We start from the raw sequence: 5,749 nt of genomic DNA, 5'->3' as shown, positions 1-5,749 counted from the left end.
TGACACTTGAAAATGAGTTGCTTCTTATCAAATGAAACTTGATGATTTATATCTAGTTTTGCTTTCAGGAACTGAAAGGTAATATATTTTATAGAAAAACTAAATAAGATATTATGTATGAGTACCCTCACTGTATGAATAAAACACTGTAATGGAAGAACGGTGAATGTCTTTGTTCTTTGTTCTATTGTCACCTGATCACCTGATTTATTTTGATTATTTTAAGATGTATTTTGTCACAGTTGAAATATACTGGAAGACAGCTGTCTCAACATTAATACAGTAGTAACCTGATACATATGAAACACTGCATGACTGTAATTATTTGTAATTAGTGTCACTATGAACTCCCAATGAAAATGCATCATCTTATTTAGTGAAATCATTAACCTGACAAGCTAAGAACTAAAACATATGAAAAGTGTGATTTTATGGAGTAATGTCAGTAATAATGATCCACCTGAATGGTTTGATTTTCATGATTGCAGGTAAATGCTAAATGTACTTCCTCAGTTCAGAAATGCCTCCCTTGGTTGGCATGGCAACCGCAAGTATTCAGAAGTCAAAGAATCTGAAACAGCAGGGGGCGACTGATCCCTACAAATGAGGGAGCCGCTCACACACAACTCATCTGAGCAGAGCAGCAGTCTTGCAGGTTGTCATTAGCAACCATGCCATGACCTTTTTTCTAAAGATGCTGTAATGAGTCAGATACGGCCTGGGCTAGAAAACTGCCATCGAGCAAGGAGATTTTCTTTGCAAGTTGTTGAAATGGAGATTAAGAGGCCATTTCTCCAAGTCAGTAATTATAACTAGCAAAGAGCCTTAGGGGAAATGCTAAAGAGATTTCTCAAATGACTGAAACTCATTATTTTGTTCACCAAATGTTGCATGCATGTACTTTGCATAGTTTTAGATGCATTTCTGCTATGAAGCTCACACTGTTTTCTCTTTTCCACAGTTTTTTATGGCTTGGTGAAGACAGACAAAAGATAAGTGAGATAGGTGTGGGAAATTTAATTGATCTATTTAATCATTGGTTCGCATATGCCTGTCAGTTAATCACTGCAATTTTGCTGATAAAAAATATCTTTTTTTTTAATATCCTGTCCCATAAAGGGAAAATCCACTCTAAATCAAACAGCTTAGATAGCTCAATTGCTCTGTGTGAAGAATGAGCAACGCTCCTCTGATGCATGAATATGAAGAGTCTCAATTTGATTTATGGTGTGTGGAGGAGACTGGAGTTGGTGCATTGGCAATCTGTGCAACAATGACTTCATAACAGAGTATAGTGGAGTCATAATATAGTGTTGGTTTGAACTTTTACACCCAAACCACCTGAACTTTATTGTAGTGTGACAAGTTGTGAATCCTCTCATGTACCGATAGTCTAAAGTGTCATTCTGCTTTTAATTGTCAGTTGAGCAGCTGCAGAAACTGAAGCTTGACACTTCAGTCTGCTTTGAGTTTTGCTTTCTTCCAGCACTGAGAGAGAGTTGTGACTTTTCTATTTCTTTTTTTAACTTTATCTTTTCAAGGAAGGTTTTTTTTTTTTTTTGCCAAGCATTACACTCTCTTTTTCTGCACCATCCAGCTTCACTTTCATACAGTTACATTCATTCAGATCAGGAAGCTCCCCAGTGCAACCAAAGACTTGTTGGCCACCGAGGAGGTGGGTCTTCAGTGCCTTGCTCAAGGGCACCTCCACAATAGCTGTCAAAGGAGGGGAGAACATTACTCCTCCACCTTCTCACCTAGATTTTCAGCCACAAGTCTCTTCCCTTCTCTAACGCCCCACTAACCAGCATTCGTTTTAACATAGAAACCATTTTCCCATTCCTAAACAAGCTAATTAAAAAAGTTGTGAGTTTGTCAGCTCAGGTAGCGCCCAACACACGATTACTTTGAAAACACATTGTCCTTCTCACAGTGAGCTGATTAAAATACACAACAATTAGTTTCATTCTGCACTTTTTGTCCTATATTGGCCAGTATGCACATCGTCCTTTACAGCTGGTGTGAAGGCACATCACATCACACAGGAGACACCCGAACACATCCTACTCTTCTCATCATTCTTCTGCTGTTACCAAGCAACATGATCGCATAAAGGCTGAGCAAAGAGAGTAGCCAGGGAGAGAACATGTGTGGGTAGAGGAAAAAGATGCGAGAAAATAAAAAGATGCAAGCAATCCAAAGCAATGTGCATGTTGTGCTCACATAATACCCCCCATCCTCTCCTCTTCCTTCCGGGTTGAAGAAGGATCTACTGTATGTACAAAAAAAAAAAAAAACGGGCTCGAACTAGTAAGGCTAGATTCACTCAATTCATGTTGTAGTGTGCAGCATGAAGAAAACATTATGCAAATTACTCCTCTGCTACATCTATTTTTTTTTAAAACTTGTTTTATTTTTAAAAAACTTGTTAGAAGACATTTGATTATGAGTTAAGGAGTTCTTAATTTTAGTTCTACTTGTTTTTTGTACGATTGTATCCATACATCTGTATTTCATTCACACTTTTGTTTATTTGAGCTTGTCCTTAGCCTTCTGATATGTAAGAATCATTGTTTACTGTACAAATGTGACTTATATATCTTATTAATATTTCTGCTTGTCTTTCATGCTGAGGCCCATGACAAATTGGTCCTGTTTTTTGATTTTATTGTATCCTGGTTTTAAACTTTGTGCATTTGTTTTGATGTATATTGTGTTTTAGTGGGACCCAAGGAAGAATAGCTGACATGGGGATCCATATCAATAAACAAATCCTTATCAATACACATAACTGCTAGATATAACTCTTTTTCCTGAATGAAGTTGCTTAATGTCTTCCTCCATGCTGTCACAGTATCAGCAGGCTGTGAAACTCTATTTGCTGTCGGATATGCACAGCAGGCCTTGGTGGATGATATTTGTGCCACAGCAGTTAGGGGGGGTGGGGGGGGTGGCTCATGAAAGCAGGCAATGATAAGATGCGGTGTAATCTAATGTAATTACAACCATGTCTACAAAAGGTCATAAGTGAGCTGTTCAGCCTGGTAGTCATGGGAACCGTCGCCCTAATAGGTGACATGGCTGCTGCCTTTGGAGCCACCTCACAGCCTAACAACCTGGTTTTTTTTGGGTGAAGTGGCTCAGAGGCTCACAGAAGACATCCTGTGTCAGCGGTGGCACACTGTAGATCCTAAGGCTTCAGTGACTGAGAGACACTGCTTTGTGTGCCAACTAATCAACAACAGATTAACCGTGACACGTCCCTCCCTGCTGACTAACAACATCTATCCGCACTGAAAGCAATCTTTCATAGTTCATAAGGGCAGAATTATTTAAAGGGAAATGGGGATATTGTTGGTGACACTGTGCAACAAACTAAAACAAAAAAATTCTGCCTTTGTTTTCCTGTTTCATTAATTCAAATGGGGTTGATTGGCATGAAATACAAAGGTACTTATTGCCAAAGGTACTTATTATTGGTACTTATTGTTTCCTTAATTAAAAGGTGCACTGTTAGCCACAAGCAACATTAATATTCATGGACACTATTACACCCACACCAACACACATGCATATCCACATGCATGCACACACCTACAGTATATACACACAGTAATGCACATGCATGAGCGCACACAGACACAATTACAAGTAAGACCATCTAAAATGGAAATCAATAGTTTGTGTTTACATGTGAAATGCTACACAATTAGCCCTCTGAGTGCCTGTTAATGCTGCAGGCTGCACTGCACTGTGGGTAAACTGCAGAGGAGCACTGACTTCAGTAGCTGCCAGTGGGGAGCGCTTCCTCCACAGAGCCAGCCCGGCAGGTCACATTATATGTTGACGCCTCCTTAGCTACAGAGCGTAATTATAGTAAATATCTGGCTTTAAATGTGGTTATCACTGTTTCCTGCAATTACAATTGTGTCCCTGTCTGTCTGTGTGTATACAGAATTGCCTTGAAACACCAGTGAACCTCCACACAACTCATGTTTCCCTATACTTTTTTCTCCCAAATTTACACATGGGTGAGGATTTTGGGAAACATCACACAGACTTCTATGAAAATCAATCTTTGACTCTGGAGCAGTCAATAGGATGGTCTTCTTACACATTCAGAATATGTGTATTGGATATTGGGTGTTTGTTGCCAGCAAAAAAATTACTGTAATAATCCTGAAAGAGGGGGAGGGAGGGGTGAAGAAACAGAGCAACGTTATCTATGGGAGGAGGAGAGGAGGGGGGGTGAAGGGGTGGGAACGAATTAACAGATTTAGTGTCATCTCTCAGTCTGGGAGAGGAGCCAAAGTATCGACCACCTTAATCCGTTCATCCCTCTCTTCCTCCTCATCCTTCCTAACCTCTGTCTCTGTCTACAGTGCGTCCCTCTGTCTGTCACCCCCTGATTTTCATCTCTGTATGTCGGTGTTTTTTGTCTATTCAGATTAAAGTCCTCTAATGCTTATGTTTGTGTGGCCGTTTGAAATCTAACTCTGCGTGTGTCGGTGCTGGTTGAGAGGTTGCTCTCATAGACACTCTAAGCTGTCTGTCTAGCTTTAGATCTTTCCTTTTTGCTGCATTGAATTTCTACATAAAGATGGTCATGAGTGATTTATTGCAAACCGTTTAGTATCACTTGTAATTTGTCAAAGTAAATGAGCTGGTGATTTATTTATGGATATTTAGCAAACATGCTCTCACTGAATATTTCATCATTATGATGGCAAATAATTTACATGCAGCCAAGTGACATCTAACATTAACATCTGTATGAACTTCAGTCAAGATATGTAATCTTCTCCTAACCCTGTTTAGTCTCCCTAACGCCACAATACCTATGGGAGTTGTCTTAAGCACCTAAATGTCCACATTTTAACCTATAACACCTAAACATGACCCAGTCTGGCACTGTACAGTAAGTATTATCATGGCAAGTGCCTCTATTGATCTGAGTGGGGATAGACAGTGGAGGCTGGGGTGGGTGAGGTAATAACAGGGGTACCAACAGCTTATTTCTACATTACAGACGGTTTATTAAGGCACGGGTATCTGTTAATCTGACACTAGTTACAGGGGGAGAATCAGCACTAATCCCATGACTAGCCTGATAAGTCCACTCATAATGAGACCCTGAGCGTGGACAACACCAGTAAACACACACACAGAAACACACACACACAGATAGACGCAATCAGAAGTAAGATGGTCTGGAATGTAAATCAATAAAAGACACTAAACGGCTTAATAGGTATGAAATGTGCAGTCTTGTAGCTACACAAGCTCCAAGAAAAGCTTAAATGGGCAATTTAAAGCTTAACAGTTGAAGTGATGGATTAGATCCCTGTTACAAAAACACTGAGATTAGAGACAGCCAGAAGAAGGGGGAGGAAGTAAGGTGAATGATAAACAATGTTACTTAAGGCAGAGCGGATACAGAATATTTGCTTTTGCTAAAGAGAGTATCTGGATAAAACAGCATTTTTAGGAATACATTTCATTATAATGAGGGCTTCACAATGTACTACATCTGTTTTTCCTAAATTCTTATTTCTTGTATTAAAACAGATGCAAAATAAATCATACTGGTCAGTGTGACATTGCAGTAATGTCTCAAATCAGAAAAACGAGAGGGAAAGAAATAATGTTGGGAATCTCTCTAAATAAACAGAGGGGACTACTTTTTTACTTTGTTACATGCTACTGCACATCACTTTGTCAGAAGATGATCAGTGTGATTTGTCATATA

This window comes from Centroberyx affinis, unplaced genomic scaffold, assembly GCF_046629955.1.
Source record: "Centroberyx affinis isolate AG114_WGS23_722 - 3 ecotype Tasmania unplaced genomic scaffold, CSIRO-AGI_Caff_v1 ptg000359l_1, whole genome shotgun sequence".
Lineage (NCBI taxonomy): Eukaryota > Metazoa > Chordata > Actinopteri > Beryciformes > Berycidae > Centroberyx > Centroberyx affinis.
Note: the sequence above shows the minus strand (reverse complement) of the source record.